This window comes from Zalophus californianus, chromosome 3 (genome assembly GCF_009762305.2).
Source record: "Zalophus californianus isolate mZalCal1 chromosome 3, mZalCal1.pri.v2, whole genome shotgun sequence".
NCBI classification, from domain to species: Eukaryota; Metazoa; Chordata; class Mammalia; order Carnivora; family Otariidae; genus Zalophus; species Zalophus californianus.
In genome coordinates, this window is record NC_045597.1 from 112,114,953 (window position 1) to 112,126,903 (window position 11,951).

The 11,951-nt window shown below is 34.4% G+C and overlaps 1 pseudogene; it reads left to right on the forward strand.

Moving 5' to 3' along the window:
- The first annotated feature begins 2,679 nt into the window (after positions 1 to 2,679).
- LOC113921121 lies at positions 2,680 to 2,780 on the forward strand (annotated as a pseudogene).
- The last annotated feature ends 9,171 nt before the right edge of the window (positions 2,781 to 11,951 follow it).

Genomic DNA, 11,951 nt, shown 5'->3' on the forward strand with positions numbered 1-11,951 from the left:
TTAGATCCACTGGTGGACATTCAAAATGAAGCAGAAGCAAAGATTCTGACTTCTTTTCTGTTTATTTTTACAATTCAAGTCATGTTTATAATCAGTGATGTGGTAAATAATCTTGTCTCATTCTCCCTTCCAACTACCTGATTTCTTGGAAGCAGCATCTTTATTCCAAAAGCATAAGGAAATGAGAAACGTAACTGAAAATTCCACTGATTTTAGGAGCAAGCAGCTTTTGTCATGAAGTATTCCTCAGTTTAAATATTTTCCTTAACATTGGGCAAGAACTAGCCTAGAGCTGCAGCCTCCACGAGCTGGGACTCAATGGGGACTTGTAGGAGCCAATTCCCCTCCTCAATAAACACTGAAGTCTTTCTCTTAAATATGTCCCCTTGTATTATTTGACTCGATACTTCCCATTTTATTTTCTTGCTGTCAATATAAAATGTGTGAAATAATATTGCAGATGCAAAATGCTTATCTACTCTAGCCATGACTGAATGTAAAACAAACAAATGAATAAACATAAAGTATACTCTGAGAAAAAATGCACATCTTATACCTAGAGACTGATAAAACTTTGATATTGACAAAGCCAAGCCATATAATTTAATCTGTTCAAAGAGTATGTGTATGTTCATGAGTTCATTCATCGCAAAGAGACCATTGTTGGTTGTCACAACTCTCTGGGGTTTGGATACTGGCTTCTAGTCAATAGAGGTCAACGAACCTGTTAAACATCCTACAAGGCACAGGACAGTCTCCACACAAAGCATGACCCAACACAAAAAGATCAATACTACTGAGGTTGGAAACTTGCCTTATGCCCAGTGAAATTTGGCTAAATCCCACTTAATGTAAGTCATCTTCAATTTTCCACATCATTTCTTTCTCCACTATATTCAAAAGAAGAATATATGATACAATATATGTCTTCGAAATGAAAGAACTGATGCACTGCTGATTTTGAATGTAAAATTGCTGTGCCTAAGAGTACACAAAAATACCAGAAAGAGTTGTTCAGTGTTTGCCACTGTCAGCGCTCCACCACAGACACCCCATCTGGTGCAGTCTGATATGGATAATAATGGTGGAGTGTTCTCGCTGTCTTGACTGTAGTCATTACTGTGATGTTATTTGAGGACTAAGTAGTGTTTGCCCATTGGACCATAAAAGTGTGTCATGTAAATACAGGTTTTAGAGCACACAATAGTCTGTCCATGTGTAGAAATATGCAGGGGGAAAAAAACCCTCATAAAATGCTTTTTAATATTATTTGTTGGGCATGTGAAGTAATTCCTTTTCAAAGTTAAATCACTTGGAAAAAAGGGGGCCTCTCTTTTCAAAGACCCCGTAAGTAATTATGCTGCATTATACATCATTCATATGTCAGTGCAAATTTTGTTTTTAAATGTAAGGAGTTTTGAATGACACGGTACCAAGCAAATGTCCAACATTAACCAAACCTTTTATTTATTTATTTACTCTCACCTGAATTGCTCTTTGAAATTGAATTGGGGGTAGGGGGTTAGTATTTATACAGTCAGCAACCTCATATTTGACACTTCATCCTAGAATTAAATTCTGAACACTGAAAAATCTCATAGAAAAGAAATTACAAATGACAATAACCTTCAGAAAAAATCCTTAACAATAGTCGAGACCCTTTTCTCAGTAGATATTATATTTAATTTTACAGCAAGAAGTAAAATGGGAAATATAAGAGGCCAAAATAGTATTTAAAAATTCTATACTTTGAATCATACATAGAATTGTATACTTAAAAGTGTGATTATATTGTTGGAAGCTTGAAATATATGCTGTGTTGAGCCTTTTTCCCCCATCCCTTAACAATGATGAACATTTTCTTATTGAGATCAATGTATAATAATGACAGTTAGAGAGTAACATTTATAGTTATGTAAAATGAAACTGTCCAGATTGGACTCAGTGACTTGATGATACACAGAACAATCAGAGTTATTAAAATGGTGGGTGGCCTTACAGACCCTCAGATGCTTCTCAAAACAAATCATCTTGACAGGAAGAAAATCTTACAAAATGAAGTTTACATGCCTTCTGCTCTTTATAGACATTTTAAACTTGAGAAACAACTCTAGAGAATTATTGAAATTTAATCTTCAAAAATAAAAAGGTAAAATATCTGCAAATATTCATTACCCTCAGACTTTATTTAATTTCAATATTTTAAGAAATGTGTGGAAGAGATATAGATAGATAATAGATAAATAGATGATAGGTATTTTCCTTTGCCACATTTTCCATCATTTAGAAAATAGTTAAACCCATTCTAGTAAGAGTCAGTTTTACATTTGATTTTGTTAACAAATATTTAGGTCAAACTAGCAACTGCTTCAAATTCATTCAAGTTCTGTCCTTTAGGTGTTTAAATTGAAAAGAAAGAGTGATAAAAATATCACTTTATCTGTGCAGTGACATATTCCTAGTTATAAGAACTACTGACCAGTTTTATCCATTTCTATAACATCCATAAGTTTTCAATTCTTTGACATTGCTGCTCAAGAAAATATCACGATAAATTAATCTAAGACCTATTCAATAATATGATAGTTTACTTTCCCTGAATAGATCTTCTTCCATTAAAGAAAAATACCAACTGGTGAGAGCTGAGATGGAGAATTCTAAAACAAGACTGTCATACTCGCTTTGGCAATGCGTATACTAAAATTGAAATGATACCGAGAAGATTAGCATGGTGCCTGCACAAGGATGACACACTAAAGCAAGACCATCACATTGAATTTCCAGGCTACATTGTACTGCCTGGGCATCCTTAGACAGGTTAAGTAACTACCTGTGGTTGAGTTGCCTCATCTCTAATTGCTAATGGTAAGAGTTCCTACCTCATAGGATTTTTACAAGGAGTAAATGATTTAATATATATGAAGATTTTAAAACAGTGCCTCACATATAGTAGCACTGTATAAGAATTAGCTCTTTTTGAAAATATTTCTTTTTTATTTTTTCTTCATTTGAAGAATAAATGTATCATCCTTGAATAGAGCTATAATTTGTTAATTGTGTGTTTGTTATGGGTGCCACAGTAAGTTACCCCAAGCAATCTCAGGTTCAGATATGAACATCTTCTACTAAACTAGTAAAAACACTAGCTTTTGCAAAAAGACTAAGATAACTAAATTTAGTGTTAAAGTCCTAGCGAAAATGGCCAGTATAACCTATAAGTAATATTCAGGGTTTTATTTCCCAGTATTTCTATATGATAAGTTTGTTTTTCATATGTAATAAGTCATAAAGAGTAAGGGTACCTGAAGGGAAAACCAAAAATAATTTCCAATTTGTGAGGTTCAATTTAAGGTATAAGGACATACATAAATATTAGACCCGTACAGTTTTGTTTGCCATGCGATTTGTCAAATACACTCTCTTTTCCATCGATGCCCTTACCAAGTAGTGTTTTTCTAAAAAATAGATTAATCAATTGGCCCAATTGTAAAATAATTTGAACAATATTGAGTATAACCAATTTTATCTGATGTGCATGATATAAGATCTAATAGTGGAGTTTTTATGACACTTGTGGTCATTTTAAGATTTACATTAAAGTTAAGATGCTTTAGGACTAGGTGGCAAATAGCATCCTAATAGTCAGAACCTAACAGTCATGACCTAATAATCTGGTTTTCTGTCAACCTCAGCAACCTAATTTTATGCTACTTCTTCCTTTGCTCACTAATCTTCAGCCACAATGGCCAATTTTTAGTTTCTCAAGTGAACTAATGTCCTTTATTCCACAGAGATTTAAGACGAATACTGTTTCAACTGCCTAGAATAGTTTTCCTCCATCTTTTCATCTATTCAGCATGTCTCTATTGGGATATAATATTAGCTGTCACTTCTTTCAACCTCTAAAATACATCGTCTTCTCATTATATTATCTTTTTTTTAAAGATTTTACTTTATTTATTTATTTGAGAGAGAGAGAGAGAGAATGAGAGACAGAGAGCATGAGAGGGAAGAGGGTCAGAGCGAGAAGCAGACTCCCTGCTGAGCAGGGAGCCCGATGTGGGACTCGATCCCGGGACTCCAGGATCATGACCTGAGCCGAAGGCAGTCGCTTAACCAACTGAGCCACCCAGGCGCCCCTCATTATATTATCTTTTTAAAAAGATTTAATTTATTTATTTGAGAGAGAGAGAGAGAGTGCGCACAAGCAGGGAGAGGGGCATAAGGAGAAGGAGAAGCAGGCTCCCCACTGAGCAGGGAGCCCGATGCTGGGCTCTATCCCAGGACCCTGGGATCATGACCTGAACCAAAGGCAGACGCTTAACCGACTGAGCCACCCAGGTGCCCCTCATTATATAATCTTATACTTGCTTGTACTTTTATTGTGTAGGATTAATTTAACATTGTAGTTCGTTATTTTTTTCATGACTTCTTCCCCAGTAGACCATAAATTTCATGAAGAATTGGACCTTGTTGTATGTTCACTTCTGTTCTCTATTGAAATGACATTGATGCCCTCACCTCAACAAAATGTGTACTGATATCCCTACTCTTCTCTTCTGACTTTTGACTAATTTGAAATGGTCAGCTTGACAGTCGCACTTAATATGGTCCAGACAGAAGTCCTGACCTGCTCCCATCCCACCTAAATTCTCCATTAGAGATGAGAAACTTCATCTCTTACAAAGAATACCTCCATTCAGCTACTGCTCAAGCCAGAAACCTGGAAGTCATCCTTGATACCTCCCTTTTCCACACCCTTCATTTCTAAGTTATCACTAAGTCCTATCCTCTGTATGCATCAAATGTATATAAACAGGTCTGCATGTCTTCTCCACAATTGCCACATGTATCATTCAGGGTCCTGCCATAAAAGAGCAACCCACTTAGAGTGGGTAATATGAAGGAAATGTTTAATGAAAACATATTTAAAAGATAAGGTAAGTAAGGTTTGTGGAAACCAACCAGAAATACTTCAAGATCCCACAGCTAGGAACAAGCAGCAGGAAGCTGTTGACAATGTAGGCTGAAAGGACAAAGGGAAGTTACTGGAAACTAGAAAGCCTAGCTCCATGGTGAGAGATGTCTGAGATAAACCATGTCCTCTGATAGAAGAAGAGAGGTCAAGGCACAGAAGGAGCAGGGGAATAAAAACCGAACTTCATTCTGTTGCCAACCTCAAGTCACAGGCTGGTATTTCCCATTAGCTAAACCAAAGTGGAATTTAAAAGACAAAGAAACCCCTTGATGTCATGCATAATCATTAGTATTTTGGGTGTCATAAGGCATGGACAGAACAAACTGAAAGTATTCTGCAAACCATTTTTCTCCTAGCCTTTGTCGTTTCCTACCTGAACTATTGCAATGACCCACTAACTGGTTTACCTACTTTCTCTGTCACAAACACCTATACGCAATGCTCTTAGAGCAGTAAGAATTCTGTTCTTGGATTGAAACCTACATCAAGTTTTTTCTGTTTAAAATATTTCTGTCAGTATTTATCTTTTACTCTCAAACTCCTTGTTTTGAAATTGTATAATTTCTATTATAAAGGTTAATTTTCTTATTTTCTTTTTCCACACTAGACTGAGTTCTGTGAAGGCAGGCATTACCTATTTTCATCTTTGAGTCCTCTATCAATGTGACTAGAACACACTAAATGCTAAATAAATATTCTATGAATTAATAAATTTTAGAAAACACATTTGTATTTTTAAAAGCTCCCCAAGAGGGGCACCTTGGTGGCTCAGTTGGTAAAGTGTCTGTCTTTGGCTCAGGTCATGATCTCTGGTTCCTGGGATAGAGCCCCGCATCAGGTTCCCTGATCAGCAGGGAGTCTGCTTCTCTTTCTCCTTCTCCCCCCACCCCCTCCCCCGCTTGTGTTCCTCCACCCCTTAAATAAATAAATAAATAAATAAATAAATAAATAAATAAATAAATAAATCTTTAAAAGCTTCCCAGGTGATTCTAGATTTAAAAAAAAAAAATGGTTATTGGGACAACTAATCTTCTAATGCTCTAGACTGTAAAGAGAATAATTAATAAAATTAATCCTTACCCAGGGCGCCTGGGTGGCTCAGTCGTTAAGTGTCTGCCTTCCGCTCAGGTCATGATACCAGGGTCCTGGGATGGAGCCCCGCATCAGGCTCCCTGCTGGGCGGGAAGCCTGCTTCTCCCTCTGCCCCTCCCCCTGCTGTGTTCCCTCTCTCGCTGTGTCTCTCTCTGTCAAATAAATAAAATCTTAAAAAAAATTAATCCTTACAGATTTGATTCATTTATTATATATTAAATAGAAACTCACAATGTGTTCATAAAATGTGATTCTTTACTAGGGCTTGGCTAAGTCTATTTATTTATTTTTTTCTAGTTCTTTTTTCCCTTTCAGATACCAGGTTTAACCTCCATTGGGAAAACCAAGTATTTCTCCCTTTTAAAAGCTCATACATGAACAACCTGATGGTGAACCTGTTCACATTTAATCTTGGATTTGAGGAGAGGAAATACTTCCCAAGTGCTTTAATGCTTTCTCATTATCAGATAGTATAGAAGAAAAATTCTTTTCTACAATTTAAAAATGTAACATTTTTGCATATCTAAGAACTACCATAGGACTGAGGTCATTTCATTGAGTATTTTAATGTTAATTTTTTTTTTTTTTTTCTTTTCCTTTGGATCACAGGCCCTGGGCGTTCTACATACCTGGCTCTGACCTTTTTCCATTTCATTTCTGATAATTTTTTTAAACAAATTGTTTCAATTTCATCTGTTATAAGGACAATATTTTCTTATCTATGTTCAGATGTTTATAAACATTTGATATGCATCTGCCTGTTGTAGTATTGAAGCAATTCCATTTTGGTGACACATTCTCTAACTCCACCTTTGCCAAGAAATGTTCATATTTCAAAATCTACTATTTTGATAGATAAACAATAATATATTAGTTAACCACTATAGTATTTTGGGACATGAATACCTCTTGTGATCTCTAGGTATTTTAATAAAATTATTTCAATAAACCTATGTATCACATAAGGAATATATATATACATATATATTCCTTATTTATCACATGTAAGTAATAAAAATACTTATGTTTCAGCATAGAGATGTTTACCTCATTCCTCTCCTTAAAAATGAAATGTAAGTAAAATCCCTAATTTACCGAAAATAATTGTGTAAACAGCAATTTGTTAGAGAAATTCTCTTATCTTCTGCATTTAATTTTGAAAAGGGCACTAGCTCTAACACCTAATCTCCAGCATTTCCATTAGCAAACTGCCCTCCCCTGTGTCTGTGTGTATTAACATCCATCCTAGGTTGTAATCAAATATTTGCGTAATTATTCTTGGCAAAGTTAGAGGTTGCAAAGCACAAGATACATATAAAACTGTAGTGGCATGTTTTCATTAGTGAATTTATAAAACCTGGGGTATTTCTTTATTACAGTCCCCAATAGGTGAGTTCTATTATTAAGATAACACCACTAAGATTTGCAGAAAAATTATGACCCCAATTTTGATTCCAAATTATTCAGTTTCTACCTCCTCCTAAATGGAGTCATTACTGATATCATTGTTTCTGTTCCTGTTTATTCTACTATAAATTTAAGGGTTAGATAATTTGATTTATTCCACAGTTCCTTAATTGAAATGAAGCATGTCCATCTAATCTTTCCAATATGATTGTATTTTCCACAAACACAAAGAAACGCCTTATGTCTTTTGCAAATCTCATAATTTCTAGCACAGTTCTAGACATGAATAAATATTCAATAATTATATATTATTTACTCCATATAGTTATACAATCCTAACTGATTGTTAAGATATATTATACAGTTTATTTAGCAATGCTGGAGGTGATAAACTAAAATCAAACCTCTGACATTTACTTAAGGAAAATCCAAGAGTCATTTACTTAGGGAATCTACTTTACCAGGTCTTTTCTTGGTGTTAAATGTGATCAATATATCCTGACTGCTAATGGCAGTAATAAGATTACTATCACTATCAACCTTAAGACTTCAAAAGTGAAAGGAAGTAGAATCGTGAAACCATGTGCTATGGGTCATGGGGGTAGGAAGAGTAGAAGCTAGCCCCTCTATCTTGCCCTACTCACCTGTGTGGCACAGGTAATGATGAGTGAGAAGGCAGCAGCCTCAAGACAAAACATCGCAACTCCAAAATGTGAGGGCTCTGAGTTTTATTTTTACTTGTGTTATCATAGACTTGATTACAATTTTAAATTAATAAATAAATATTTCTTTAGTATAGCTAAATTAATACACTGTGTTAAAATTTTGTGGGGTATTATGTTATTTTTCTCCATTTTAGATTCTTTTGACCCTCCAGATATTTGATGGAGCAAATGCTTTTATCCTTAACCTGATCTTGGTAATGAGTAGTAAAAATTGATGTTCTAAAGACACATCTATCTACATTACTTTTTATTGCAAAATTTACATTCCAGTCTTAGGTGATCTGCTCTGTTTTAAAATGAATCTAAATATTAAGTCCTGGGGAAGAATAACATTTAGGGAAAAAATGTTAAAATATAGCAGCTAATGTTAATACTTACTAATACTTGCTTATCTACAAGTATTAAAAGGGAAAGGTTTTCCAACCATTATAAGATGTTACAGTGTTAATCTACATTTCAATAAGATATTTAAAGGCAATTCTAGAACTGTCAAGGACCTGCTCTTAAGCTTGAGGGACACCTACAAAGGAATGCTGACAGTTTCATTTTATGTGACATGAAAGCATTATGTTATCAAGAAAATATTATTAGTTACTCAGACATTTGAGCACGTTACACTGCAGATTCTCAGAAAGTTCCACAGATACTCTCAGTGCATGGTGCTAAAATATTACCTATGAAAATATTCTGAGATATAAAATTAAAGAAGTGGTCTGAATAAGCAAGTGTTCTTCTATTTCACTTGGTTCTATCTCAAAATTATAGCAAAGCCGGAAGCTTTGAATAAAGCACTCATGTTTGAAAATCCCGAACTTTGAAGGAGGGATTTAAAAGTATATGCTAAAGTATGTTTAAATGTTTGTTAAAGACTTACAAACTAGAAGAGTCACATTGTAAGCAACCCTTGGATTTTATAATATAGGCTTGATAGAAGCACCACATTCCTGGTTCTGATACCCTCCTAAAAATAAGAAAAGTTTTGTGATTTTTTGTTGTTGTTATTGTTGTTTGTTTGTTTGTTTGTTTTTGTTTTTGTTTTTCTCTGAGGCAGCAAAGAATTACTGACCCAGATAGCCCAGAGTTCTACAGATTTGGGCACAAATGATAATCTCTAACTTCTAATTACTTTGCATTCTTTCTCTTTTTCTATTCTACCCCTTATTACACTGTTTCCCAAAGTATAGCAAGCTTATCACTGACAGTTGATAAGATGAGTAAAGGCAATGAATGAACAGATTTTATTATTTAAGAATTGAGATAGTTGTACATTTGCTTTAACATATATTATATAAAAGATAATCAACACATTAAAAATACCTTAGATATTATTGCTTGGGAATATAGACAATATTCAGGTAATATAAATGTTCAAGATTTTGAAAAGGAGTTGATTTAAAGAAATATATTAAATAAGTACTTGTTTAGGTAGCACATAGCTATGGCAAAAAGTGAAGGTGGGACAGAAATGTCTAAACTGGAAGAGACACTGTCCATGGTACTCATTGTTCTCACTCTTCTCAAAGACATGTTATCTCATGCTGAGTCCAAGTAAACCTTTTATCCTTTGAAAGGTTCTGATACTGCCATAAAAATATCTTCAGCCATCTCCAATGACACTGTATTCCAAAGCAAGCCTTTTACTAAATCATTAAGTCTGATGCCAACAGCTGTGTGATAGTAGAAATAACATCAGTAAAATATTTTTTCTTTCGTCTTCTCCATCAATTAAAACTATTAATTTTCCACTCTAAAACAACTCTCCCATTCTAGTTTGGTCTTACAGTTTTATATTTAGCCATTAATTAATCAAAAGTGTGAGGAAGAGGGATTTTATTTACTTATTAAGGGGACTTGCATCCCTAACTCATCTACATATTCTTCCATAACTTTCCATGAGGCATTCTAACTCCCCCATCAATGACTTCCATACAGATCAATCTTTTTAAAACACTCTTTTACTGAAGCTCATTAAATATTTTAATAGATTTGTGGACAGCACTTGCTATATACTAGGCTCTATGCTAAATACACAGATTATATCATTTTTGTCATCTCCTTATACCAAGTCGACTAAATACAGATGAGAACGATGAGACAATAAAACATCAAACGTCTTGTGGTCACTCTGAGAATGACACTGGTTTCAGTACCCTTAACTTTTGCTACTGCATTACATTATTTTGATATATAAATCTGATATCAAGACTTACAGTGAATCCTCTTTTATATTTATCTTCAGCATGTGACAACATCAATCACTCTCTCAATTTTGAATGCCTGTTTTGCTTGATCTTGTGATACTCCCTGCTATTGATTTCCTTTTCACTTTTCTCAAAAATTGCATTCTCTTTTGCTGATTCATCTGCCTCTTACTGCTTTTATGAATGAGCCTTGCACAAGGTAGCATAATTAACCTACCTCTATGCTCATGTTGTATATTCATTATTTAGCATGTCTTTAATATCAACTCAACATTTGGGACAACAGATTGAAAATATTATCAAAATACTGCTATTACTCTTTGCAGAGTAACTGGTGTGATTTTTTTCCCCACTAGGTTGGGATATAAATCATATCCTATTTTGTTTTTAAATTAATCACTTAGGTTTATATATTTAGTAGAAATTATAGCTACTGCTTATCTTGTTTTACTGTACTTCCAATACCAGAAGGGAGAAAGAGAGTAGATCATTCTCAAAGAGAGAACTAAGATCATTCTTTCAATGGCAATGGTATTATTAGTAGCCCAGGTGCTTACTCAAGTCAAATGGCACTTCCATGTGTGCTACTGGAGTTAAAATTTAAATTAATATTAACATTAGTTTATACTCAAAAGTTTAGTCATTCTTCCATAAACATAAACATTAAGCAAAGGTCTCAGGGCCTTCTGCTCACCCAATATGAATGGCCTTTGAGCTCAGGTAACTACTCTGGATATCAACTTCTCATGTGATTATTTCTTCTCTAATGATTTAATATGCTTTCCAAGACAGCAAAATTTAATCAGGAATGTTATAGTCAACGAATAGAGAAGCTTAATGAGCATTGGTTCTCAAAAAAGAGTGGGTTAGGGTCTTTGTCATTGCCTCTCAAGAGACTCAGAGATCGCTATATATATATATATATATATATATATAACAAATTTACTTCCAAATAACACAGAGGATTGGAGGAGGCAAACCATACTCCTCTGAGGCAATGGGATCCATGCAAATATTGAGGGAAGAATCAAAGAATATCTGTTTCCCCATGCTGGAATGTACTTGCTTAGTATCTCTTGGCATGGTCCCTTAAAAATAAAAATTAGTCTCTTTTCACTAGGTATCCTATTAGAGTTCATATATTAAGTGAGGAGTGCTTGTATAAATAAAGGAAAGCATTGCTGTTTCAACTTCTTGCTCCAGAGATTTTTCTCTAGTGAGATTACAAATTTTGATTAGGAAATCCTTAATTAAAAAAAAGGAAACACTTTATAGACAATCACTACTATGAACCAGGTAAAGAACAGATAAAGTGCTCAGTGTGTGAAGTTAAGATAAATTAGAGGATGAAGGAGGATAGTAAAAGATGGAAGCTTTTGAAAGAAGAGTACAAGTCAAGAAACTTGCTGGAAGACTAGAGCCTGTGGAGAAATATTGCTTGTTGACAGTTTCTAGTCATAGAAGGACCTGAGTACTTTCACGAAATGTAATGTCAAGGGGAGCCCGGGTGGCTCAGTCAGTTAAGCATCTGACTCTTGGTTTTGTTTC